The 27,202-nt window shown below is 47.0% G+C and overlaps 13 non-coding genes across 13 annotated transcripts; all 13 read left to right on the top strand.

The window, feature by feature from the left end:
• Positions 1-141: 141 nt before the first annotated feature.
• On the top strand, positions 142-214 carry TRNAV-AAC (transfer RNA valine (anticodon AAC)). The gene has a single exon. It is a non-coding gene; the product is annotated as a tRNA-Val (tRNA).
• A 2,764-nt stretch (positions 215-2,978) lies between these two features.
• Positions 2,979-3,051, top strand: TRNAV-AAC (transfer RNA valine (anticodon AAC)). Its single transcript has one exon. It is a non-coding gene; the product is annotated as a tRNA-Val (tRNA).
• Positions 3,052-3,339: 288 nt separating this feature from the next.
• Positions 3,340-3,451, top strand: TRNAL-CAA (transfer RNA leucine (anticodon CAA)). Its single transcript has 2 exons — positions 3,340-3,377; positions 3,406-3,451. It is a non-coding gene; the product is annotated as a tRNA-Leu (tRNA).
• A 2,364-nt stretch (positions 3,452-5,815) lies between these two features.
• TRNAV-AAC (transfer RNA valine (anticodon AAC)) lies at positions 5,816-5,888 on the top strand. The gene has a single exon. It is a non-coding gene; the product is annotated as a tRNA-Val (tRNA).
• A 288-nt stretch (positions 5,889-6,176) lies between these two features.
• On the top strand, positions 6,177-6,288 carry TRNAL-CAA (transfer RNA leucine (anticodon CAA)). Its single transcript has 2 exons — positions 6,177-6,214; positions 6,243-6,288. It is a non-coding gene; the product is annotated as a tRNA-Leu (tRNA).
• A 2,364-nt stretch (positions 6,289-8,652) lies between these two features.
• On the top strand, positions 8,653-8,725 carry TRNAV-AAC (transfer RNA valine (anticodon AAC)). Its single transcript has one exon. It is a non-coding gene; the product is annotated as a tRNA-Val (tRNA).
• A 2,764-nt stretch (positions 8,726-11,489) lies between these two features.
• On the top strand, positions 11,490-11,562 carry TRNAV-AAC (transfer RNA valine (anticodon AAC)). Its single transcript has one exon. It is a non-coding gene; the product is annotated as a tRNA-Val (tRNA).
• Positions 11,563-14,326: 2,764 nt separating this feature from the next.
• Positions 14,327-14,399, top strand: TRNAV-AAC (transfer RNA valine (anticodon AAC)). The gene has a single exon. It is a non-coding gene; the product is annotated as a tRNA-Val (tRNA).
• A 2,764-nt stretch (positions 14,400-17,163) lies between these two features.
• Positions 17,164-17,236, top strand: TRNAV-AAC (transfer RNA valine (anticodon AAC)). Its single transcript has one exon. It is a non-coding gene; the product is annotated as a tRNA-Val (tRNA).
• Positions 17,237-20,000: 2,764 nt separating this feature from the next.
• TRNAV-AAC (transfer RNA valine (anticodon AAC)) lies at positions 20,001-20,073 on the top strand. Its single transcript has one exon. It is a non-coding gene; the product is annotated as a tRNA-Val (tRNA).
• Positions 20,074-20,361: 288 nt separating this feature from the next.
• TRNAL-CAA (transfer RNA leucine (anticodon CAA)) lies at positions 20,362-20,473 on the top strand. Its single transcript has 2 exons — positions 20,362-20,399; positions 20,428-20,473. It is a non-coding gene; the product is annotated as a tRNA-Leu (tRNA).
• Positions 20,474-23,198: 2,725 nt separating this feature from the next.
• TRNAL-CAA (transfer RNA leucine (anticodon CAA)) lies at positions 23,199-23,310 on the top strand. Its single transcript has 2 exons — positions 23,199-23,236; positions 23,265-23,310. It is a non-coding gene; the product is annotated as a tRNA-Leu (tRNA).
• A 2,725-nt stretch (positions 23,311-26,035) lies between these two features.
• Positions 26,036-26,147, top strand: TRNAL-CAA (transfer RNA leucine (anticodon CAA)). Its single transcript has 2 exons — positions 26,036-26,073; positions 26,102-26,147. It is a non-coding gene; the product is annotated as a tRNA-Leu (tRNA).
• Positions 26,148-27,202: the final 1,055 nt, after the last annotated feature.

Raw genomic sequence — 27,202 nt, 5'->3', positions numbered from 1 at the left:
CTAATTGCAAGTATGTTGGCTGATATCTCTGTAGTTTTCACACTTGTTCCTCGCTTTCTGAGTGGCTGCTGATACAGCAGAATAGAAGTAGAGAGAACCCTTGAGAGGAACCTTGCTCTAACAGTAAAACACAGCAAGTGAGTTTCTGTAGTGTAGTGGTCATCACGTTCGCCTAACACGCGAAAGGTCCCTGGTTCGAGACCGGGCAGAAACACTGTGCATGAGCTGCTTTTATGTGCACCCTCTAAAACCTTATTATCTCAATGCAAGCTTAAGAAGAGGCGGTCCTTGAACCCAGCGAGCCATGGGAAACTTCCTTTACTTTTGCAAGACGAAACAAAGTAATCCGCATCCATCAGTGGTCGCTCTTGTGCCTAGCTTTTTTTTTGTCATGCCATGTTGTATTGTGGGGTCTTTACACTTGTGACATTGCTGTGAACGTTGTAAGTGCAAACATTGGCAGGTGCAGTCAGAAGAGTCAGATCTGTGCACACCCAGGGCTGTCAGGATTGCCGAGTGGTCTAAGGCGCCAGACTCAAGAGAGCTTGATCTTCAGTGCAACTGAGACTTCTGGTCTCCTCATGGAGGCGTGGGTTCAAATCCCACTTCTGACAGGTTTCTTTTACACCCTTAAATCGTCCTGTTTTTTGCAGTGCATTCCCACACACCACAATCTTTGCACGGACCTGTAACATATGACGAGAAATCCAGCAACGATCAGGCTGGGCCCTCAATCACAATTCCATGTATTCCTGGAAGGGACACCTCAGGCACACCTTCAGTTAAATTTGCACTCCATCACACAAACTGCCGTGCTGGTTTCTCATTAAGCAGTTGATCCCATCTTTGTTGTGAGGCTCTCCTGCCACCTTTTGGGCGGAGAAGGCACTGTCCCTGCAACAACACAGGCAGACATGTTCAACAGGGCTTCCTGGTTATGTGGGAGGAGCAGATTGTCATTGGTCCCCCCTTGCGAATTTTAATTTACATAAGGAAGACAGAGAGGTATCTGGGACTAGGCAGTACACACGGACATTGAACTCTATCTTGTGATTTGCAGCCAATTCTAGATTGAGGCAGGAGGAAAGGAGGTGACATGCCCAAAAATGGCCATCCTGGGAATTTAGCCACCCTGGGGCTCCCAGGTTAGTGTTTCAGTCCTGCGAGCCACTCATATAAATCTCGCCTGATCGAGCCTGATCGAGCGCTGAGTGAGCGTGTTTGAATCCAAGAATCAAATGCCTCTGTCTTAGGAGCAAGAATTGGCAGGCCCTCCCTTGCATCTGGGGTGGAAGTCTATGGGGCAAGTGTCCAGGACTTGCAGAGGAGTACAAGTGCCAGAAAGTGCCACAGTTCTCATCAGCGCCTTTTTTCTGCTCTCTGGCAGCTAGGATATCGACTGATCCCTTCCTTGCAAGAGTGAAAAAAACAACACCTTGAGAGAAAACATGACTTTTTGTGGTTCACATAGAGAGAGAGCAGCCAAATAGCCCTGCTTTGTTTCTGAAAGACGCATCGGAAATTGCTTAAAATGCCAACTGGGGAATCAGGCTCGTTGGTCTAGGGGTATGATTCTCGCTTCGGGTGCGAGAGGTCCCGGATTCAAATCCCGGACGAGCCCATGCTGTGGAATTATTTTTAGGCTTCTTATTATATAGGGCCATTTCTTCTTTTCAATGCTATAAGACGCCGTGTATGGTGAGAAAGTTCCTTTCCCTCTACGCTATTTCCCACTTTTGGCGTATAGAATTTCAGTGCCGGACTTCTTTGCAACTGCTTTTCTGGGGTGGACCATCAGTGTAGGAAAATTAAATGCAAAGTGTTTTTCTAGTGTGGTTTCAGGTATGGTTTTAAAATCGCCTTTTGGAATAAAAGGGGTCCTCGTTCCTTTCTTCCAAAGAAAGAGATCGGGTAAGGAGGGTCCAACTTTGAGCTTCATGGACATTGGCCCTTGGTCTGTGCATTCCAGCCCACTACATGCCAAGAAGATTCCTGCAAGCGTGTCTGTTTCTGTAGTGTAGTGGTTATCACGTTCGCTTTACACGCGAAAGGTCCCTGGTTCGAGACCGGGCAGAAAGAGCAGTTTTCTGTTTTTCACACAGTTTGCATTTACTCTCTCAATTTATAGGAAAGCTGAGATAATGGAAGCTGTCTATCCCTCACCAGCGTGACGTACTGTGCTCCAGGGGTATCAGTGACAGCTCAAAAAGAGAAGTGACGATAGTTTGCGCTATTCGTTTGCACGTCCTTGTGTACTGAAGGTTGGGCCTACTTCATGAAAGCAAGGCATGAGAGCAGAAATGGTTTTATTGACCTCACCGAGAGCATACACCTAGAACAAACAAAATGTCTGAAGGATAGAGGCATTTTCATTTCTTGTTCGATGACGGCCATGGAAAAGACAGCAACCATATTGCAGAAGAGAGCAGCATGTGCAGTTGCTTGCTTTGGGTGAAGCATTCACTAACTCGCTGCCAATAACCCCCGGAGCCGGTGCGAAAGGCGACTCTTGTGTGCCTCGGCTCGTTGGTCTAGGGGTATGATTCTCGATTAGGGTGCGAGAGGTCCCGGGTTCAAATCCCGGACGAGCCCTTTTTCAGAGGTAAACATACGAATCCTACTCAAAACTGACAATGCCTGACTATTTCTCATTACACTCGCCGCATTGTTGCACAAAATATTTTGAACCTCATAAGAAACATGGATCACCGTGCTTTTTCTGCCTTCATGCTTAGTCTGTGTGTGTCCCAGGTGATGCTTTCCCAAGCTGTACTTGCTGGCATTTAGGCATCAGATATTTGTCTGTCGATGCCTGCATAAGTCAATTTTTAATACGTCTAATTGCAAGTATGTTGGCTGATATCTCTGCAGTTTTCACACTTGTTCCTCGCTTTCTGAGTGGCTGCTGATACAGCAGAATAGAAGTAGAGAGAACCCTTGAGAGGAACCTTGCTCTAACAGTAAAACACAGCAAGTGAGTTTCTGTAGTGGAGTGGTCATCACGTTCGCCTAACACGCGAAAGGTCCCCGGTTCGAGACCGGGCAGAAACACTGTGCATGAGCTGCTTTTATGTGCACCCTCTAAAACCTTATTATCTCAATGCAAGCTTAAGAAGAGGCGGTCCTTGAACCCAGCGAGCCATGGGAAACTTCCTTTACTTTTGCAAGACGAAACAAAGTAATCCGCATCCATCAGTGGTCGCTCTTGTGCCTAGCTTTTTTTTTGTCATGCCATGTTGTATTGTGGGGTCTTTACACTTGTGACATTGCTGTGAACGTTGTAAGTGCAAACATTGGCAGGTGCAGTCAGAAGAGTCAGATCTGTGCATACCCAGGGCTGTCAGGATGGCCGAGTGGTCTAAGGCGCCAGACTCAAGAGAGCTTGATCTTCAGTGCAACTGAGACTTCTGGTCTCCTCATGGAGGCGTGGGTTCAAATCCCACTTCTGACAGGTTTCTTTTACACCCTTAAATCGTCCTGTTTTTTGCAGTGCATTCCCACACACCACAATCTTTGCACGGACCTGTAACATATGACGAGAAATCCAGCAACGATCAGGCTGGGCCCTCAATCACAATTCCATGTATTCCTGGAAGGGACACCTCAGGCACACCTTCAGTTAAATTTGCACTCCATCACACAAACTGCCGTGCTGGTTTCTCATTAAGCAGTTGATCCCATCTTTGTTGTGAGGCTCTCCTGCCACCTTTTGGGCGGAGAAGGCACTGTCCCTGCAACAACACAGGCAGACATGTTCAACAGGGCTTCCTGGTTATGTGGGAGGAGCAGATTGTCATTGGTCCCCCCTTGCGAATTTTAATTTACATAAGGAAGACAGAGAGGTATCTGGGAGTAGGCAGTACACACGGACATTGAACTCTATCTTGTGATTTGCAGCCAATTCTAGATTGAGGCAGGAGGAAAGGAGGTGACATGCCCAAAAATGGCCATCCTGGGAATTTAGCCACCCTGGGGCTCCCAGGTTAGTGTTTCAGTCCTGCGAGCCACTCATATAAATCTCGCCTGATCGAGCCTGATCGAGCGCTGAGTGAGCGTGTTTGAATCCAAGAATCAAATGCCTCTGTCTTAGGAGCAAGAATTGGCAGGCCCTCCCTTGCATCTGGGGTGGAAGTCTATGGGGCAAGTGTCCAGGACTTGCAGAGGAGTACAAGTGCCAGAAAGTGCCACAGTTCTCATCAGCGCCTTTTTTCTGCTCTCTGGCAGCTAGGATATCGACTGATCCCTTCCTTGCAAGAGTGAAAAAAACAACACCTTGAGAGAAAACATGACTTTTTGTGGTTCACATAGAGAGAGAGCAGCCAAATATCCCTGCTTTGTTTCTGAAAGACGCATCGGAAATTGCTTAAAATGCCAACTGGGGAATCAGGCTCGTTGGTCTAGGGGTATGATTCTCGCTTCGGGTGCGAGAGGTCCCGGATTCAAATCCCGGACGAGCCCATGCTGTGGAATTATTTTTAGGCTTCTTATTATATAGGGCCATTTCTTCTTTTCAATGCTATAAGACGCCGTGTATGGTGAGAAAGTTCCTTTCCCTCTACGCTATTTCCCACTTTTGGCGTATAGAATTTCAGTGCCGGACTTCTTTGCAACTGCTTTTCTGGGGTGGACCATCAGTGTAGGAAAATTAAATGCAAAGTGTTTTTCTAGTGTGGTTTCAGGTATGGTTTTAAAATCGCCTTTTGGAATAAAAGGGGTCCTCGTTCCTTTCTTCCAAAGAAAGAGATCGGGTAAGGAGGGTCCAACTTTGAGCTTCATGGACATTGGCCCTTGGTCTGTGCATTCCAGCCCACTACATGCCAAGAAGATTCCTGCAAGCGTGTCTGTTTCTGTAGTGTAGTGGTTATCACGTTCGCTTTACACGCGAAAGGTCCCTGGTTCGAGACCGGGCAGAAAGAGCAGTTTTCTGTTTTTCACACAGTTTGCATTTACTCTCTCAATTTATAGGAAAGCTGAGATAATGGAAGCTGTCTATCCCTCACCAGCGTGATGTACTGTGCTCCAGGGGTATCAGTGACAGCTCAAAAAGAGAAGTGACGATAGTTTGCGGTATTCGTTTGCACGTCCTTGTGTACTGAAGGTTGGGCCTACTTCATGAAAGCAAGGCATGAGAGCAGAAATGGTTTTATTGACCTCACCGAGAGCATACACCTAGAACAAACAAAATGTCTGAAGGATAGAGGCATTTTCATTTCTTGTTCGATGACGGCCATGGAAAAGATAGCAACCATATTGCAGAAGAGAGCAGCATGTGCAGTTGCTTGCTTTGGGTGAAGCATTCACTAACTCGCTGCCAATAACCCCCGGAGCCGGTGCGAAAGGCGACTCTTGTGTGCCTCGGCTCGTTGGTCTAGGGGTATGATTCTCGATTAGGGTGCGAGAGGTCCCGGGTTCAAATCCCGGACGAGCCCTTTTTCAGAGGTAAACATACGAATCCTACTCAAAACTGACAATGCCTGACTATTTCTCATTACACTCGCCGCATTGTTGCACAAAATATTTTGAACCTCATAAGAAACATGGATCACCGTGCTTTTTCTGCCTTCATGCTTAGTCTGTGTGTGTCCCAGGTGATGCTTTCCCAAGCTGTACTTGCTGGCATTTAGGCATCAGATATTTGTCTGTCGATGCCTGCATAAGTCAATTTTTAATACGTCTAATTGCAAGTATGTTGGCTGATATCTCTGCAGTTTTCACACTTGTTCCTCGCTTTCTGAGTGGCTGCTGATACAGCAGAATAGAAGTAGAGAGAACCCTTGAGAGGAACCTTGCTCTAACAGTAAAACACAGCAAGTGAGTTTCTGTAGTGGAGTGGTCATCACGTTCGCCTAACACGCGAAAGGTCCCCGGTTCGAGACCGGGCAGAAACACTGTGCAGGAGCTGCTTTTATGTGCACCCTCTAAAACCTTATTATCTCAATGCAAGCTTAAGAAGAGGCGGTCCTTGAACCCAGCGAGCCATGGGAAACTTCCTTTACTTTTGCAAGACGAAACAAAGTAATCTGCATCCATCAGTGGTCGCTCTTGTGCCTAGCTTTTTTTTTGTCATACCATGTTGTATTGTGGGGTCTTTACACTTGTGACATTGCTGTGAACGTTGTAAGTGCAAACATTGGCAGGTGCAGTCAGAAGAGTCAGATCTGTGCATACCCAGGGCTGTCAGGATGGCCGAGTGGTCTAAGGCGCCAGACTCAAGAGAGCTTGATCTTCAGTGCAACTGAGACTTCTGGTCTCCTCATGGAGGCGTGGGTTCAAATCCCACTTCTGACAGCTTTCTTTTACACCCTTAAATCGTCCTGTTTTTTGCAGTGCATTCCCACACACCACAATCTTTGCACGGACCTGTAACATATGACGAGAAATCCAGCAACGATCAGGCTGGGCCCTCAATCACAATTCCATGTATTCCTGGAAGGGACACCTCAGGCACACCTTCAGTTAAATTTGCACTCCATCACACAAACTGCCGTGCTGGTTTCTCATTAAGCAGTTGATCCCATCTTTGTTGTGAGGCTCTCCTGCCACCTTTTGGGCGGAGAAGGCACTGTCCCTGCAACAACACAGGCAGACATGTTCAACAGGGCTTCCTGGTTATGTGGGAGGAGCAGATTGTCATTGGTCCCCCCTTGCGAATTTTAATTTACATAAGGAAGACAGAGAGGTATCTGGGAGTAGGCAGTACACACGGACATTGAACTCTATCTTGTGATTTGCAGCCAATTCTAGATTGAGGCAGGAGGAAAGGAGGTGACTTGCCCAAAAATGGCCATCCTGGGAATTCAGCAACCCTGGGGCTCCCAGGTTAGTGTTTCAGTCCTGCGAGCCACTCATATAAATCTCGCCTGATCGAGCCTGATCGAGCGCTGAGTGAGCGTGTTTGAATCCAAGAATCAAATGCCTCTGTCTTAGGAGCAAGAATTGGCAGGCCCTCCCTTGCATCTGGGGTGGAAGTCTATGGGGCAAGTGTCCAGGACTTGCAGAGGAGTACAAGTGCCAGAAAGTGCCACAGTTCTCATCAGCGCCTTTTTTCTGCTCTCTGGCAGCTAGGATATCGACTGATCCCTTCCTTGCAAGAGTGAAAAAAACAACACCTTGAGAGAAAACATGACTTTTTGTGGTTCACATAGAGAGAGAGCAGCCAAATAGCCCTGCTTTGTTTCTGAAAGACGCATCAGAAATTGCTTAAAATGCCAACTGGGGAATCAGGCTCGTTGGTCTAGGGGTATGATTCTCGCTTCGGGTGCGAGAGGTCCCGGATTCAAATCCCGGACGAGCCCATGCTGTGGAATTATTTTTAGGCTGCTTATTATATAGGGCCATTTCTTCTTTTCAATGCTATAAGACGCCGTGTATGGTGAGAAAGTTCCTTTCCCTCTACGCTATTTCCCACTTTTGGCATATAGAATTTCAGTGCCGGACTTCTTTGCAACTGCTTTTCTGGGGTGGACCATCAGTGTAGGAAAATTAAATGCAAAGTGTTTTTCTAGTGTGGTTTCAGGTATGGTTTTAAAATCGCCTTTTGGAATAAAAGGGGTCCTCGTTCCTTTCTTCCAAAGAAAGAGATCGGGTAAGGAGGGTCCAACTTTGAGCTTCATGGACATTGGCCCTTGGTCTGTGCATTCCAGCCCACTACATGCCAAGAAGATTCCTGCAAGCGTGTCTGTTTCTGTAGTGTAGTGGTTATCACGTTCGCTTTACACGCGAAAGGTCCCTGGTTCGAGACCGGGCAGAAAGAGCAGTTTTCTGTTTTTCACACAGTTTGCATTTACTCTCTCAATTTATAGGAAAGCTGAGATAATGGAAGCTGTCTATCCCTCACCAGCGTGATGTACTGTGCTCCAGGGGTATCAGTGACAGCTCAAAAAGAGAAGTGACGATAGTTTGCGCTATTCGTTTGCACGTCCTTGTGTACTGAAGGTTGGGCCTACTTCATGAAAGCAAGGCATGAGAGCAGAAATGGTTTTATTGACCTCACCGAGAGCATACACCTAGAACAAACAAAATGTCTGAAGGATAGAGGCATTTTCATTTCTTGTTCGATGACGGCCATGGAAAAGACAGCAACCATATTGCAGAAGAGAGCAGCATGTGCAGTTGCTTGCTTTGGGTGAAGCATTCACTAACTCGCTGCCAATAACCCCCGGAGCCGGTGCGAAAGGCGACTCTTGTGTGCCTCGGCTCGTTGGTCTAGGGGTATGATTCTCGATTAGGGTGCGAGAGGTCCCGGGTTCAAATCCCGGACGAGCCCTTTTTCAGAGGTAAACATACGAATCCTACTCAAAACTGACAATGCCTGACTATTTCTCATTACACTCGCCGCATTGTTGCACAAAATATTTTGAACCTCATAAGAAACATGGATCACCGTGCTTTTTCTGCCTTCATGCTTAGTCTGTGTGTGTCCCAGGTGATGCTTTCCCAAGCTGTACTTGCTGGCATTTAGGCATCAGATATTTGTCTGTCGATGCCTGCATAAGTCAATTTTTAATATGTCTAATTGCAAGTATGTTGGCTGATATCTCTGCAGTTTTCACACTTGTTCCTCGCTTTCTGAGTGGCTGCTGATACAGCAGAATAGAAGTAGAGAGAACCCTTGAGAGGAACCTTGCTCTAACAGTAAAATACAGCAAGTGAGTTTCTGTAGTGTAGTGGTCATCACGTTCGCCTAACACGCGAAAGGTCCCTGGTTCGAGACCGGGCAGAAACACTGTGCATGAGCTGCTTTTATGTGCACCCTCTAAAACCTTATTATCTCAATGCAAGCTTAAGAAGAGGCGGTCCTTGAACCCAGCGAGCCATGGGAAACTTCCTTTACTTTTGCAAGACGAAACAAAGTAATCCGCATCCATCAGTGGTCGCTCTTGTGCCTAGCTTTTTTTTTGTCATGCCATGTTGTATTGTGGGGTCTTTACACTTGTGACATTGCTGTGAACGTTGTAAGTGCAAACATTGGCAGGTGCAGTCAGAAGAGTCAGATCTGTGCACACCCAGGGCTGTCAGGATTGCCGAGTGGTCTAAGGCGCCAGACTCAAGAGAGCTTGATCTTCAGTGCAACTGAGACTTCTGGTCTCCTCATGGAGGCGTGGGTTCAAATCCCACTTCTGACAGGTTTCTTTTACACCCTTAAATCGTCCTGTTTTTTGCAGTGCATTCCCACACACCACAATCTTTGCACGGACCTGTAACATATGACGAGAAATCCAGCAACGATCAGGCTGGGCCCTCAATCACAATTCCATGTATTCCTGGAAGGGACACCTCAGGCACACCTTCAGTTAAATTTGCACTCCATCACACAAACTGCCGTGCTGGTTTCTCATTAAGCAGTTGATCCCATCTTTGTTGTGAGGCTCTCCTGCCACCTTTTGGGCGGAGAAGGCACTGTCCCTGCAACAACACAGGCAGACATGTTCAACAGGGCTTCCTGGTTATGTGGGAGGAGCAGATTGTCATTGGTCCCCCCTTGCGAATTTTAATTTACATAAGGAAGACAGAGAGGTATCTGGGACTAGGCAGTACACACGGACATTGAACTCTATCTTGTGATTTGCAGCCAATTCTAGATTGAGGCAGGAGGAAAGGAGGTGACATGCCCAAAAATGGCCATCCTGGGAATTTAGCCACCCTGGGGCTCCCAGGTTAGTGTTTCAGTCCTGCGAGCCACTCATATAAATCTCGCCTGATCGAGCCTGATCGAGCGCTGAGTGAGCGTGTTTGAATCCAAGAATCAAATGCCTCTGTCTTAGGAGCAAGAATTGGCAGGCCCTCCCTTGCATCTGGGATGGAAGTCTATGGGGCAAGTGTCCAGGACTTGCAGAGGAGTACAAGTGCCAGAAAGTGCCACAGTTCTCATCAGCGCCTTTTTTCTGCTCTCTGGCAGCTAGGATATCGACTGATCCCTTCCTTGCAAGAGTGAAAAAAACAACACCTTGAGAGAAAACATGACTTTTTGTGGTTCACATAGAGAGAGAGCAGCCAAATAGCCCTGCTTTGTTTCTGAAAGACGCATCAGAAATTGCTTAAAATGCCGACTGGGGAATCAGGCTCGTTGGTCTAGGGGTATGATTCTCGCTTCGGGTGCGAGAGGTCCCGGATTCAAATCCCGGACGAGCCCATGCTGTGGAATTATTTTTAGGCTGCTTATTATATAGGGCCATTTCTTCTTTTCAATGCTATAAGACGCCGTGTATGGTGAGAAAGTTCCTTTCCCTCTACGCTATTTCCCACTTTTGGCGTATAGAATTTCAGTGCCGGACTTCTTTGCAACTGCTTTTCTGGGGTGGACCATCAGTGTAGGAAAATTAAATGCAAAGTGTTTTTCTAGTGTGGTTTCAGGTATGGTTTTAAAATCGCCTTTTGGAATAAAAGGGGTCCTCGTTCCTTTCTTCCAAAGAAAGAGATCGGGTAAGGAGGGTCCAACTTTGAGCTTCATGGACATTGGCCCTTGGTCTGTGCATTCCAGCCCACTACATGCCAAGAAGATTCCTGCAAGCGTGTCTGTTTCTGTAGTGTAGTGGTTATCACGTTCGCTTTACACGCGAAAGGTCCCTGGTTCGAGACCGGGCAGAAAGAGCAGTTTTCTGTTTTTCACACAGTTTGCATTTACTCTCTCAATTTATAGGAAAGCTGAGATAATGGAAGCTGTCTATCCCTCACCAGCGTGATGTACTGTGCTCCAGGGGTATCAGTGACAGCTCAAAAAGAGAAGTGACGATAGTTTGCGCTATTCGTTTGCACGTCCTTGTGTACTGAAGGTTGGGCCTACTTCATGAAAGCAAGGCATGAGAGCAGAAATGGTTTTATTGACCTCACCGAGAGCATACACCTAGAACAAACAAAATGTCTGAAGGATAGAGGCATTTTCATTTCTTGTTCGATGACGGCCATGGAAAAGACAGCAACCATATTGCAGAAGAGAGCAGCATGTGCAGTTGCTTGCTTTGGGTGAAGCATTCACTAACTCGCTGCCAATAACCCCCGGAGCCGGTGCGAAAGGCGACTCTTGTGTGCCTCGGCTCGTTGGTCTAGGGGTATGATTCTCGATTAGGGTGCGAGAGGTCCCGGGTTCAAATCCCGGACGAGCCCTTTTTCAGAGGTAAACATACGAATCCTACTCAAAACTGACAATGCCTGACTATTTCTCATTACACTCGCCGCATTGTTGCACAAAATATTTTGAACCTCATAAGAAACATGGATCACCGTGCTTTTTCTGCCTTCATGCTTAGTCTGTGTGTGTCCCAGGTGATGCTTTCCCAAACTGTACTTGCTGGCATTTAGGCATCAGATATTTGTCTGTCGATGCCTGCATAAGTCAATTTTTAATATGTCTAATTGCAAGTATGTTGGCTGATATCTCTGCAGTTTTCACACTTGTTCCTCGCTTTCTGAGTGGCTGCTGATACAGCAGAATAGAAGTAGAGAGAACCCTTGAGAGGAACCTTGCTCTAACAGTAAAACACAGCAAGTGAGTTTCTGTAGTGTAGTGGTCATCACGTTCGCCTAACACGCGAAAGGTCCCTGGTTCGAGACCGGGCAGAAACACTGTGCATGAGCTGCTTTTATGTGCACCCTCTAAAACCTTATTATCTCAATGCAAGCTTAAGAAGAGGCGGTCCTTGAACCCAGCGAGCCATGGGAAACTTCCTTTACTTTTGCAAGACGAAACAAAGTAATCCGCATCCATCAGTGGTCGCTCTTGTGCCTAGCTTTTTTTTTGTCATGCCATGTTGTATTGTGGGGTCTTTACACTTGTGACATTGCTGTGAACGTTGTAAGTGCAAACATTGGCAGGTGCAGTCAGAAGAGTCAGATCTGTGCACACCCAGGGCTGTCAGGATTGCCGAGTGGTCTAAGGCGCCAGACTCAAGAGAGCTTGATCTTCAGTGCAACTGAGACTTCTGGTCTCCTCATGGAGGCGTGGGTTCAAATCCCACTTCTGACAGGTTTCTTTTACACCCTTAAATCGTCCTGTTTTTTGCAGTGCATTCCCACACACCACAATCTTTGCACGGACCTGTAACATATGACGAGAAATCCAGCAACGATCAGGCTGGGCCCTCAATCACAATTCCATGTATTCCTGGAAGGGACACCTCAGGCACACCTTCAGTTAAATTTGCACTCCATCACACAAACTGCCGTGCTGGTTTCTCATTAAGCAGTTGATCCCATCTTTGTTGTGAGGCTCTCCTGCCACCTTTTGGGCGGAGAAGGCACTGTCCCTGCAACAACACAGGCAGACATGTTCAACAGGGCTTCCTGGTTATGTGGGAGGAGCAGATTGTCATTGGTCCCCCCTTGCGAATTTTAATTTACATAAGGAAGACAGAGAGGTATCTGGGACTAGGCAGTACACACGGACATTGAACTCTATCTTGTGATTTGCAGCCAATTCTAGATTGAGGCAGGAGGAAAGGAGGTGACATGCCCAAAAATGGCCATCCTGGGAATTTAGCCACCCTGGGGCTCCCAGGTTAGTGTTTCAGTCCTGCGAGCCACTCATATAAATCTCGCCTGATCGAGCCTGATCGAGCGCTGAGTGAGCGTGTTTGAATCCAAGAATCAAATGCCTCTGTCTTAGGAGCAAGAATTGGCAGGCCCTCCCTTGCATCTGGGGTGGAAGTCTATGGGGCAAGTGTCCAGGACTTGCAGAGGAGTACAAGTGCCAGAAAGTGCCACAGTTCTCATCAGCGCCTTTTTTCTGCTCTCTGGCAGCTAGGATATCGACTGATCCCTTCCTTGCAAGAGTGAAAAAAACAACACCTTGAGAGAAAACATGACTTTTTGTGGTTCACATAGAGAGAGAGCAGCCAAATAGCCCTGCTTTGTTTCTGAAAGACGCATCGGAAATTGCTTAAAATGCCAACTGGGGAATCAGGCTCGTTGGTCTAGGGGTATGATTCTCGCTTCGGGTGCGAGAGGTCCCGGATTCAAATCCCGGACGAGCCCATGCTGTGGAATTATTTTTAGGCTTCTTATTATATAGGGCCATTTCTTCTTTTCAATGCTATAAGACGCCGTGTATGGTGAGAAAGTTCCTTTCCCTCTACGCTATTTCCCACTTTTGGCGTATAGAATTTCAGTGCCGGACTTCTTTGCAACTGCTTTTCTGGGGTGGACCATCAGTGTAGGAAAATTAAATGCAAAGTGTTTTTCTAGTGTGGTTTCAGGTATGGTTTTAAAATCGCCTTTTGGAATAAAAGGGGTCCTCGTTCCTTTCTTCCAAAGAAAGAGATCGGGTAAGGAGGGTCCAACTTTGAGCTTCATGGACATTGGCCCTTGGTCTGTGCATTCCAGCCCACTACATGCCAAGAAGATTCCTGCAAGCGTGTCTGTTTCTGTAGTGTAGTGGTTATCACGTTCGCTTTACACGCGAAAGGTCCCTGGTTCGAGACCGGGCAGAAAGAGCAGTTTTCTGTTTTTCACACAGTTTGCATTTACTCTCTCAATTTATAGGAAAGCTGAGATAATGGAAGCTGTCTATCCCTCACCAGCGTGATGTACTGTGCTCCAGGGGTATCAGTGACAGCTCAAAAAGAGAAGTGACGATAGTTTGCGCTATTCGTTTGCACGTCCTTGTGTACTGAAGGTTGGGCCTACTTCATGAAAGCAAGGCATGAGAGCAGAAATGGTTTTATTGACCTCACCGAGAGCATACACCTAGAACAAACAAAATGTCTGAAGGATAGAGGCATTTTCATTTCTTGTTCGATGACGGCCATGGAAAAGACAGCAACCATATTGCAGAAGAGAGCAGCATGTGCAGTTGCTTGCTTTGGGTGAAGCATTCACTAACTCGCTGCCAATAACCCCCGGAGCCGGTGCGAAAGGCGACTCTTGTGTGCCTCGGCTCGTTGGTCTAGGGGTATGATTCTCGATTAGGGTGCGAGAGGTCCCGGGTTCAAATCCCGGACGAGCCCTTTTTCAGAGGTAAACATACGAATCCTACTCAAAACTGACAATGCCTGACTATTTCTCATTACACTCGCCGCATTGTTGCACAAAATATTTTGAACCTCATAAGAAACATGGATCACCGTGCTTTTTCTGCCTTCATGCTTAGTCTGTGTGTGTCCCAGGTGATGCTTTCCCAAGCTGTACTTGCTGGCATTTAGGCATCAGATATTTGTCTGTCGATGCCTGCATAAGTCAATTTTTAATATGTCTAATTGCAAGTATGTTGGCTGATATCTCTGCAGTTTTCACACTTGTTCCTCGCTTTCTGAGTGGCTGCTGATACAGCAGAATAGAAGTAGAGAGAACCCTTGAGAGGAACCTTGCTCTAACAGTAAAACACAGCAAGTGAGTTTCTGTAGTGTAGTGGTCATCACGTTCGCCTAACACGCGAAAGGTCCCTGGTTCGAGACCGGGCAGAAACACTGTGCATGAGCTGCTTTTATGTGCACCCTCTAAAACCTTATTATCTCAATGCAAGCTTAAGAAGAGGCGGTCCTTGAACCCAGCGAGCCATGGGAAACTTCCTTTACTTTTGCAAGACGAAACAAAGTAATCCGCATCCATCAGTGGTCGCTCTTGTGCCTAGCTTTTTTTTTGTCATGCCATGTTGTATTGTGGGGTCTTTACACTTGTGACATTGCTGTGAACGTTGTAAGTGCAAACATTGGCAGGTGCAGTCAGAAGAGTCAGATCTGTGCACACCCAGGGCTGTCAGGATTGCCGAGTGGTCTAAGGCGCCAGACTCAAGAGAGCTTGATCTTCAGTGCAACTGAGACTTCTGGTCTCCTCATGGAGGCGTGGGTTCAAATCCCACTTCTGACAGGTTTCTTTTACACCCTTAAATCGTCCTGTTTTTTGCAGTGCATTCCCACACACCACAATCTTTGCACGGACCTGTAACATATGACGAGAAATCCAGCAACGATCAGGCTGGGCCCTCAATCACAATTCCATGTATTCCTGGAAGGGACACCTCAGGCACACCTTCAGTTAAATTTGCACTCCATCACACAAACTGCCGTGCTGGTTTCTCATTAAGCAGTTGATCCCATCTTTGTTGTGAGGCTCTCCTGCCACCTTTTGGGCGGAGAAGGCACTGTCCCTGCAACAACACAGGCAGACATGTTCAACAGGGCTTCCTGGTTATGTGGGAGGAGCAGATTGTCATTGGTCCCCCCTTGCGAATTTTAATTTACATAAGGAAGACAGAGAGGTATCTGGGAGTAGGCAGTACACACGGACATTGAACTCTATCTTGTGATTTGCAGCCAATTCTAGATTGAGGCAGGAGGAAAGGAGGTGACATGCCCAAAAATGGCCATCCTGGGAATTTAGCCACCCTGGGGCTCCCAGGTTAGTGTTTCAGTCCTGCGAGCCACTCATATAAATCTCGCCTGATCGAGCCTGATCGAGCGCTGAGTGAGCGTGTTTGAATCCAAGAATCAAATGCCTCTGTCTTAGGAGCAAGAATTGGCAGGCCCTCCCTTGCATCTGGGGTGGAAGTCTATGGGGCAAGTGTCCAGGACTTGCAGAGGAGTACAAGTGCCAGAAAGTGCCACAGTTCTCATCAGCGCCTTTTTTCTGCTCTCTGGCAGCTAGGATATCGACTGATCCCTTCCTTGCAAGAGTGAAAAAAACAACACCTTGAGAGAAAACATGACTTTTTGTGGTTCACATAGAGAGAGAGCAGCCAAATAGCCCTGCTTTGTTTCTGAAAGACGCATCGGAAATTGCTTAAAATGCCAACTGGGGAATCAGGCTCGTTGGTCTAGGGGTATGATTCTCGCTTCGGGTGCGAGAGGTCCCGGATTCAAATCCCGGACGAGCCCATGCTGTGGAATTATTTTTAGGCTTCTTATTATATAGGGCCATTTCTTCTTTTCAATGCTATAAGACGCCGTGTATGGTGAGAAAGTTCCTTTCCCTCTACGCTATTTCCCACTTTTGGCGTATAGAATTTCAGTGCCGGACTTCTTTGCAACTGCTTTTCTGGGGTGGACCATCAGTGTAGGAAAATTAAATGCAAAGTGTTTTTCTAGTGTGGTTTCAGGTATGGTTTTAAAATCGCCTTTTGGAATAAAAGGGGTCCTCGTTCCTTTCTTCCAAAGAAAGAGATCGGGTAAGGAGGGTCCAACTTTGAGCTTCATGGACATTGGCCCTTGGTCTGTGCATTCCAGCCCACTACATGCCAAGAAGATTCCTGCAAGCGTGTCTGTTTCTGTAGTGTAGTGGTTATCACGTTCGCTTTACACGCGAAAGGTCCCTGGTTCGAGACCGGGCAGAAAGAGCAGTTTTCTGTTTTTCACACAGTTTGCATTTACTCTCTCAATTTATAGGAAAGCTGAGATAATGGAAGCTGTCTATCCCTCACCAGCGTGATGTACTGTGCTCCAGGGGTATCAGTGACAGCTCAAAAAGAGAAGTGACGATAGTTTGCGCTATTCGTTTGCACGTCCTTGTGTACTGAAGGTTGGGCCTACTTCATGAAAGCAAGGCATGAGAGCAGAAATGGTTTTATTGACCTCACCGAGAGCATACACCTAGAACAAACAAAATGTCTGAAGGATAGAGGCATTTTCATTTCTTGTTCGATGATGGCCATGGAAAAGACAGCAACCATATTGCAGAAGAGAGCAGCATGTGCAGTTGCTTGCTTTGGGTGAAGCATTCACTAACTCGCTGCCAATAACCCCCGGAGCCGGTGCGAAAGGCGACTCTTGTGTGCCTCGGCTCGTTGGTCTAGGGGTATGATTCTCGATTAGGGTGCGAGAGGTCCCGGGTTCAAATCCCGGACGAGCCCTTTTTCAGAGGTAAACATACGAATCCTACTCAAAACTGACAATGCCTGACTATTTCTCATTACACTCGCCGCATTGTTGCACAAAATATTTTGAACCTCATAAGAAACATGGATCACCGTGCTTTTTCTGCCTTCATGCTTAGTCTGTGTGTGTCCCAGGTGATGCTTTCCCAAGCTGTACTTGCTGGCATTTAGGCATCAGATATTTGTCTGTCGATGCCTGCATAAGTCAATTTTTAATATGTCTAATTGCAAGTATGTTGGCTGATATCTCTGCAGTTTTCACACTTGTTCCTCGCTTTCTGAGTGGCTGCTGATACAGCAGAATAGAAGTAGAGAGAACCCTTGAGAGGAACCTTGCTCTAACAGTAAAACACAGCAAGTGAGTTTCTGTAGTGTAGTGGTCATCACGTTCGCCTAACACGCGAAAGGTCCCTGGTTCGAGACCGGGCAGAAACACTGTGCATGAGCTGCTTTTATGTGCACCCTCTAAAACCTTATTATCTCAATGCAAGCTTAAGAAGAGGCGGTCCTTGAACCCAGCGAGCCATGGGAAACTTCCTTTACTTTTGCAAGACGAAACAAAGTAATCCGCATCCATCAGTGGTCGCTCTTGTGCCTAGCTTTTTTTTTGTCATGCCATGTTGTATTGTGGGGTCTTTACACTTGTGACATTGCTGTGAACGTTGTAAGTGCAAACATTGGCAGGTGCAGTCAGAAGAGTCAGATCTGTGCACACCCAGGGCTGTCAGGATTGCCGAGTGGTCTAAGGCGCCAGACTCAAGAGAGCTTGATCTTCAGTGCAACTGAGACTTCTGGTCTCCTCATGGAGGCGTGGGTTCAAATCCCACTTCTGACAGGTTTCTTTTACACCCTTAAATCGTCCTGTTTTTTGCAGTGCATTCCCACACACCACAATCTTTGCACGGACCTGTAACATATGACGAGAAATCCAGCAACGATCAGGCTGGGCCCTCAATCACAATTCCATGTATTCCTGGAAGGGACACCTCAGGCACACCTTCAGTTAAATTTGCACTCCATCACACAAACTGCCGTGCTGGTTTCTCATTAAGCAGTTGATCCCATCTTTGTTGTGAGGCTCTCCTGCCACCTTTTGGGCGGAGAAGGCACTGTCCCTGCAACAACACAGGCAGACATGTTCAACAGGGCTTCCTGGTTATGTGGGAGGAGCAGATTGTCATTGGTCCCCCCTTGCGAATTTTAATTTACATAAGGAAGACAGAGAGGTATCTGGGACTAGGCAGTACACACGGACATTGAACTCTATCTTGTGATTTGCAGCCAATTCTAGATTGAGGCAGGAGGAAAGGAGGTGACATGCCCAAAAATGGCCATCCTGGGAATTTAGCCACCCTGGGGCTCCCAGGTTAGTGTTTCAGTCCTGCGAGCCACTCATATAAATCTCGCCTGATCGAGCCTGATCGAGCGCTGAGTGAGCGTGTTTGAATCCAAGAATCAAATGCCTCTGTCTTAGGAGCAAGAATTGGCAGGCCCTCCCTTGCATCTGGGGTGGAAGTCTATGGGGCAAGTGTCCAGGACTTGCAGAGGAGTACAAGTGCCAGAAAGTGCCACAGTTCTCATCAGCGCCTTTTTTCTGCTCTCTGGCAGCTAGGATATCGACTGATCCCTTCCTTGCAAGAGTGAAAAAAACAACACCTTGAGAGAAAACATGACTTTTTGTGGTTCACATAGAGAGAGAGCAGCCAAATAGCCCTGCTTTGTTTCTGAAAGACGCATCGGAAATTGCTTAAAATGCCAACTGGGGAATCAGGCTCGTTGGTCTAGGGGTATGATTCTCGCTTCGGGTGCGAGAGGTCCCGGATTCAAATCCCGGACGAGCCCATGCTGTGGAATTATTTTTAGGCTTCTTATTATATAGGGCCATTTCTTCTTTTCAATGCTATAAGACGCCGTGTATGGTGAGAAAGTTCCTTTCCCTCTACGCTATTTCCCACTTTTGGCGTATAGAATTTCAGTGCCGGACTTCTTTGCAACTGCTTTTCTGGGGTGGACCATCAGTGTAGGAAAATTAAATGCAAAGTGTTTTTCTAGTGTGGTTTCAGGTATGGTTTTAAAATCGCCTTTTGGAATAAAAGGGGTCCTCGTTCCTTTCTTCCAAAGAAAGAGATCGGGTAAGGAGGGTCCAACTTTGAGCTTCATGGACATTGGCCCTTGGTCTGTGCATTCCAGCCCACTACATGCCAAGAAGATTCCTGCAAGCGTGTCTGTTTCTGTAGTGTAGTGGTTATCACGTTCGCTTTACACGCGAAAGGTCCCTGGTTCGAGACCGGGCAGAAAGAGCAGTTTTCTGTTTTTCACACAGTTTGCATTTACTCTCTCAATTTATAGGAAAGCTGAGATAATGGAAGCTGTCTATCCCTCACCAGCGTGACGTACTGTGCTCCAGGGGTATCAGTGACAGCTCAAAAAGAGAAGTGACGATAGTTTGCGCTATTCGTTTGCACGTCCTTGTGTACTGAAGGTTGGGCCTACTTCATGAAAGCAAGGCATGAGAGCAGAAATGGTTTTATTGACCTCACCGAGAGCATACACCTAGAACAAACAAAATGTCTGAAGGATAGAGGCATTTTCATTTCTTGTTCGATGACGGCCATGGAAAAGACAGCAACCATATTGCAGAAGAGAGCAGCATGTGCAGTTGCTTGCTTTGGGTGAAGCATTCACTAACTCGCTGCCAATAACCCCCGGAGCCGGTGCGAAAGGCGACTCTTGTGTGCCTCGGCTCGTTGGTCTAGGGGTATGATTCTCGATTAGGGTGCGAGAGGTCCCGGGTTCAAATCCCCGACGAGCCCTTTTTCAGAGGTAAACATACGAATCCTACTCAAAACTGACAATGCCTGACTATTTCTCATTACACTCGCCGCATTGTTGCACAAAATATTTTGAACCTCATAAGAAACATGGATCACCGTGCTTTTTCTGCCTTCATGCTTAGTCTGTGTGTGTCCCAGGTGATGCTTTCCCAAGCTGTACTTGCTGGCATTTAGGCATCAGATATTTGTCTGTCGATGCCTGCATAAGTCAATTTTTAATACGTCTAATTGCAAGTATGTTGGCTGATATCTCTGCAGTTTTCACACTTGTTCCTCGCTTTCTGAGTGGCTGCTGATACAGCAGAATAGAAGTAGAGAGAACCCTTGAGAGGAACCTTGCTCTAACAGTAAAACACAGCAAGTGAGTTTCTGTAGTGGAGTGGTCATCACGTTCGCCTAACACGCGAAAGGTCCCCGGTTCGAGACCGGGCAGAAACACTGTGCATGAGCTGCTTTTATGTGCACCCTCTAAAACCTTATTATCTCAATGCAAGCTTAAGAAGAGGCGGTCCTTGAACCCAGCGAGCCATGGGAAACTTCCTTTACTTTTGCAAGACGAAACAAAGTAATCCGCATCCATCAGTGGTCGCTCTTGTGCCTAGCTTTTTTTTTGTCATGCCATGTTGTATTGTGGGGTCTTTACACTTGTGACATTGCTGTGAACGTTGTAAGTGCAAACATTGGCAGGTGCAGTCAGAAGAGTCAGATCTGTGCATACCCAGGGCTGTCAGGATGGCCGAGTGGTCTAAGGCGCCAGACTCAAGAGAGCTTGATCTTCAGTGCAACTGAGACTTCTGGTCTCCTCATGGAGGCGTGGGTTCAAATCCCACTTCTGACAGGTTTCTTTTACACCCTTAAATCGTCCTGTTTTTTGCAGTGCATTCCCACACACCACAATCTTTGCACGGACCTGTAACATATGACGAGAAATCCAGCAACGATCAGGCTGGGCCCTCAATCACAATTCCATGTATTCCTGGAAGGGACACCTCAGGCACACCTTCAGTTAAATTTGCACTCCATCACACAAACTGCCGTGCTGGTTTCTCATTAAGCAGTTGATCCCATCTTTGTTGTGAGGCTCTCCTGCCACCTTTTGGGCGGAGAAGGCACTGTCCCTGCAACAACACAGGCAGACATGTTCAACAGGGCTTCCTGGTTATGTGGGAGGAGCAGATTGTCATTGGTCCCCCCTTGCGAATTTTAATTTACATAAGGAAGACAGAGAGGTATCTGGGAGTAGGCAGTACACACGGACATTGAACTCTATCTTGTGATTTGCAGCCAATTCTAGATTGAGGCAGGAGGAAAGGAGGTGACATGCCCAAAAATGGCCATCCTGGGAATTTAGCCACCCTGGGGCTCCCAGGTTAGTGTTTCAGTCCTGCGAGCCACTCATATAAATCTCGCCTGATCGAGCCTGATCGAGCGCTGAGTGAGCGTGTTTGAATCCAAGAATCAAATGCCTCTGTCTTAGGAGCAAGAATTGGCAGGCCCTCCCTTGCATCTGGGGTGGAAGTCTATGGGGCAAGTGTCCAGGACTTGCAGAGGAGTACAAGTGCCAGAAAGTGCCACAGTTCTCATCAGCGCCTTTTTTCTGCTCTCTGGCAGCTAGGATATCGACTGATCCCTTCCTTGCAAGAGTGAAAAAAACAACACCTTGAGAGAAAACATGACTTTTTGTGGTTCACATAGAGAGAGAGCAGCCAAATATCCCTGCTTTGTTTCTGAAAGACGCATCGGAAATTGCTTAAAATGCCAACTGGGGAATCAGGCTCGTTGGTCTAGGGGTATGATTCTCGCTTCGGGTGCGAGAGGTCCCGGATTCAAATCCCGGACGAGCCCATGCTGTGGAATTATTTTTAGGCTTCTTATTATATAGGGCCATTTCTTCTTTTCAATGCTATAAGACGCCGTGTATGGTGAGAAAGTTCCTTTCCCTCTACGCTATTTCCCACTTTTGGCGTATAGAATTTCAGTGCCGGACTTCTTTGCAACTGCTTTTCTGGGGTGGACCATCAGTGTAGGAAAATTAAATGCAAAGTGTTTTTCTAGTGTGGTTTCAGGTATGGTTTTAAAATCGCCTTTTGGAATAAAAGGGGTCCTCGTTCCTTTCTTCCAAAGAAAGAGATCGGGTAAGGAGGGTCCAACTTTGAGCTTCATGGACATTGGCCCTTGGTCTGTGCATTCCAGCCCACTACATGCCAAGAAGATTCCTGCAAGCGTGTCTGTTTCTGTAGTGTAGTGGTTATCACGTTCGCTTTACACGCGAAAGGTCCCTGGTTCGAGACCGGGCAGAAAGAGCAGTTTTCTGTTTTTCACACAGTTTGCATTTACTCTCTCAATTTATAGGAAAGCTGAGATAATGGAAGCTGTCTATCCCTCACCAGCGTGATGTACTGTGCTCCAGGGGTATCAGTGACAGCTCAAAAAGAGAAGTGACGATAGTTTGCGCTATTCGTTTGCACGTCCTTGTGTACTGAAGGTTGGGCCTACTTCATGAAAGCAAGGCATGAGAGCAGAAATGGTTTTATTGACCTCACCGAGAGCATACACCTAGAACAAACAAAATGTCTGAAGGATAGAGGCATTTTCATTTCTTGTTCGATGACGGCCATGGAAAAGATAGCAACCATATTGCAGAAGAGAGCAGCATGTGCAGTTGCTTGCTTTGGGTGAAGCATTCACTAACTCGCTGCCAATAACCCCCGGAGCCGGTGCGAAAGGCGACTCTTGTGTGCCTCGGCTCGTTGGTCTAGGGGTATGATTCTCGATTAGGGTGCGAGAGGTCCCGGGTTCAAATCCCGGACGAGCCCTTTTTCAGAGGTAAACATACGAATCCTACTCAAAACTGACAATGCCTGACTATTTCTCATTACACTCGCCGCATTGTTGCACAAAATATTTTGAACCTCATAAGAAACATGGATCACCGTGCTTTTTCTGCCTTCATGCTTAGTCTGTGTGTGTCCCAGGTGATGCTTTCCCAAGCTGTACTTGCTGGCATTTAGGCATCAGATATTTGTCTGTCGATGCCTGCATAAGTCAATTTTTAATACGTCTAATTGCAAGTATGTTGGCTGATATCTCTGCAGTTTTCACACTTGTTCCTCGCTTTCTGAGTTGCTGCTGATACAGCAGAATAGAAGTAGAGAGAACCCTTGAGAGGAACCTTGCTCTAACAGTAAAACACAGCAAGTGAGTTTCTGTAGTGGAGTGGTCATCACGTTCGCCTAACACGCGAAAGGTCTCCGGTTCGACACCGGGCAGAAACACTGTGCAGGAGCTGCTTTTATGTGCACCCTCTAAAACCTTATTATCTCAATGCAAGCTTAAGAAGAGGCGGTCCTTGAACCCAGCGAGCCATGGGAAACTTCCTTTACTTTTGCAAGACGAAACAAAGTAATCTGCATCCATCAGTGGTCGCTCTTGTGCCTAGCTTTTTTTTTGTCATGCCATGTTGTATTGTGGGGTCTTTACACTTGTGACATTGCTGTGAACGTTGTAAGTGCAAACATTGGCAGGTGCAGTCAGAAGAGTCAGATCTGTGCATACCCAGGGCTGTCAGGATGGCCGAGTGGTCTAAGGCGCCAGACTCAAGAGAGCTTGATCTTCAGTGCAACTGAGACTTCTGGTCTCCTCATGGAGGCGTGGGTTCAAATCCCACTTCTGACAGGTTTCTTTTACACCCTTAAATCGTCCTGTTTTTTGCAGTGCATTCCCACACACCACAATCTTTGCACGGACCTGTAACATATGACGAGAAATCCAGCAACGATCAGGCTGGGCCCTCAATCACAATTCCATGTATTCCTGGAAGGGACACCTCAGGCACACCTTCAGTTAAATTTGCACTCCATCACACAAACTGCCGTGCTGGTTTCTCATTAAGCAGTTGATCCCATCTTTGTTGTGAGGCTCTCCTGCCACCTTTTGGGCGGAGAAGGCACTGTCCCTGCAACAACACAGGCAGACATGTTCAACAGGGCTTCCTGGTTATGTGGGAGGAGCAGATTGTCATTGGTCCCCCCTTGCGAATTTTAATTTACATAAGGAAGACAGAGAGGTATCTGGGAGTAGGCAGTACACACGGACATTGAACTCTATCTTGTGATTTGCAGCCAATTCTAGATTGAGGCAGGAGGAAAGGAGGTGACTTGCCCAAAAATGGCCATCCTGGGAATTCAGCAACCCTGGGGCTCCCAGGTTAGTGTTTCAGTCCTGCGAGCCACTCATATAAATCTCGCCTGATCGAGCCTGATCGAGCGCTGAGTGAGCGTGTTTGAATCCAAGAATCAAATGCCTCTGTCTTAGGAGCAAGAATTGGCAGGCCCTCCCTTGCATCTGGGGTGGAAGTCTATGGGGCAAGTGTCCAGGACTTGCAGAGGAGTACAAGTGCCAGAAAGTGCCACAGTTCTCATCAGCGCCTTTTTTCTGCTCTCTGGCAGCTAGGATATCGACTGATCCCTTCCTTGCAAGAGTGAAAAAAACAACACCTTGAGAGAAAACATGACTTTTTGTGGTTCACATAGAGAGAGAGCAGCCAAATAGCCCTGCTTTGTTTCTGAAAGACGCATCAGAAATTGCTTAAAATGCCGACTGGGGAATCAGGCTCGTTGGTCTAGGGGTATGATTCTCGCTTCGGGTGCGAGAGGTCCCGGATTCAAATCCCGGACGAGCCCATGCTGTGGAATTATTTTTAGGCTGCTTATTATATAGGGCCATTTCTTCTTTTCAATGCTATAAGACGCCGTGTATGGTGAGAAAGTTCCTTTCCCTCTACGCTATTTCCCACTTTTGGCATATAGAATTTCAGTGCCGGACTTCTTTGCAACTGCTTTTCTGGGGTGGACCATCAGTGTAGGAAAATTAAATGCAAAGTGTTTTTCTAGTGTGGTTTCAGGTATGGTTTTAAAATCGCCTTTTGGAATAAAAGGGGTCCTCGTTCCTTTCTTCCAAAGAAAGAGATCGGGTAAGGAGGGTCCAACTTTGAGCTTCATGGACATTGGCCCTTGGTCTGTGCATTCCAGCCCACTACATGCCAAGAAGATTCCTGCAAGCGTGTCTGTTTCTGTAGTGTAGTGGTTATCACGTTCGCTTTACACGCGAAAGGTCCCTGGTTCGAGACCGGGCAGAAAGAGCAGTTTTCTGTTTTTCACACAGTTTGCATTTACTCTCTCAATTTATAGGAAAGCTGAGATAATGGAAGCTGTCTATCCCTCACCAGCGTGATGTACTGTGCTCCAGGGGTATCAGTGACAGCTCAAAAAGAGAAGTGACGATAGTTTGCGCTATTCGTTTGCACGTCCTTGTGTACTGAAGGTTGGGCCTACTTCATGAAAGCAAGGCATGAGAGCAGAAATGGTTTTATTGACCTCACCGAGAGCATACACCTAGAACAAACAAAATGTCTGAAGGATAGAGGCATTTTCATTTCTTGTTCGATGACGGCCATGGAAAAGACAGCAACCATATTGCAGAAGAGAGCAGCATGTGCAGTTGCTTGCTTTGGGTGAAGCATTCACTAACTCGCTGCCAATAACCCCCGGAGCCGGTGCGAAAGGCGACTCTTGTGTGCCTCGGCTCGTTGGTCTAGGGGTATGATTCTCGATTAGGGTGCGAGAGGTCCCGGGTTCAAATCCCGGACGAGCCCTTTTTCAGAGGTAAACATACGAATCCTACTCAAAACTGACAATGCCTGACTATTTCTCATTACACTCGCCGCATTGTTGCACAAAATATTTTGAACCTCATAAGAAACATGGATCACCGTGCTTTTTCTGCCTTCATGCTTAGTCTGTGTGTGTCCCAGGTGATGCTTTCCCAAGCTGTACTTGCTGGCATTTAGGCATCAGATATTTGTCTGTCGATGCCTGCATAAGTCAATTTTTAATATGTCTAATTGCAAGTATGTTGGCTGATATCTCTGCAGTTTTCACACTTGTTCCTCGCTTTCTGAGTGGCTGCTGATACAGCAGAATAGAAGTAGAGAGAACCCTTGAGAGGAACCTTGCTCTAACAGTAAAACACAGCAAGTGAGTTTCTGTAGTGTAGTGGTCATCACGTTCGCCTAACACGCGAAAGGTCCCTGGTTCGAGACTGGGCAGAAACACTGTGCATGAGCTGCTTTTATGTGCACCCTCTAAAACCTTATTATCTCAATGCAAGCTTAAGAAGAGGCGGTCCTTGAACCCAGCGAGCCATGGGAAACTTCCTTTACTTTTGCAAGACGAAACAAAGTAATCCGCATCCATCAGTGGTCGCTCTTGTGCCTAGCTTTTTTTTTGTCATGCCATGTTGTATTGTGGGGTCTTTACACTTGTGACATTGCTGTGAACGTTGTAAGTGCAAACATTGGCAGGTGCAGTCAGAAGAGTCAGATCTGTGCACACCCAGGGCTGTCAGGATGGCCGAGTGGTCTAAGGCGCCAGACTCAAGAGAGCTTGATCTTCAGTGCAACTGAGACTTCTGGTCTCCTCATGGAGGCGTGGGTTCAAATCCCACTTCTGACAGGTTTCTTTTACACCCTTAAATCGTCCTGTTTTTTGCAGTGCATTCCCACACACCACAATCTTTGCACGGACCTGTAACATATGACGAGAAATCCAGCAACGATCAGGCTGGGCCCTCAATCACAATTCCATGTATTCCTGGAAGGGACACCTCAGGCACACCTTCAGTTAAATTTGCACTCCATCACACAAACTGCCGTGCTGGTTTCTCATTAAGCAGTTGATCCCATCTTTGTTGTGAGGCTCTCCTGCCACCTTTTGGGCGGAGAAGGCACTGTCCCTGCAACAACACAGGCAGACATGTTCAACAGGGCTTCCTGGTTATGTGGGAGGAGCAGATTGTCATTGGTCCCCCCTTGCGAATTTTAATTTACATAAGGAAGACAGAGAGGTATCTGGGAGTAGGCAGTACACACGGACATTGAACTCTATCTTGTGATTTGCAGCCAATTCTAGATTGAGGCAGGAGGAAAGGAGGTGACATGCCCAAAAATGGCCATCCTGGGAATTTAGCCACCCTGGGGCTCCCAGGTTAGTGTTTCAGTCCTGCGAGCCACTCATATAAATCTCGCCTGATCGAGCCTGATCGAGCGCTGAGTGAGCGTGTTTGAATCCAAGAATCAAATGCCTCTGTCTTAGGAGCAAGAATTGGCAGGCCCTCCCTTGCCTCTGGGGTGGAAGTCTATGGGGCAAGTGTCCAGGACTTGCAGAGGAGTACAAGTGCCAGAAAGTGCCACAGTTCTCATCAGCGCCTTTTTTCTGCTCTCTGGCAGCTAGGATATCGACTGATCCCTTCCTTGCAAGAGTGAAAAAAACAACACCTTGAGAGAAAACATGACTTTTTGTGGTTCACATAGAGAGAGAGCAGCCAAATAGCCCTGCTTTGTTTCTGAAAGACGCATCAGAAATTGCTTAAAATGCCAACTGGGGAATCAGGCTCGTTGGTCTAGGGGTATGATTCTCGCTTCGGGTGCGAGAGGTCCCGGATTCAAATCCCGGACGAGCCCATGCTGTGGAATTATTTTTAGGCTTCTTATTATATAGGGCCATTTCTT

Source organism: Triturus cristatus, chromosome 10 (assembly GCF_964204655.1).
Source record: "Triturus cristatus chromosome 10, aTriCri1.1, whole genome shotgun sequence".
Lineage (NCBI taxonomy): Eukaryota > Metazoa > Chordata > Amphibia > Caudata > Salamandridae > Triturus > Triturus cristatus.
The sequence above is the reverse complement of the archived record's forward strand: the minus strand, read 5'-3'. Positions and strand labels throughout refer to the sequence as shown.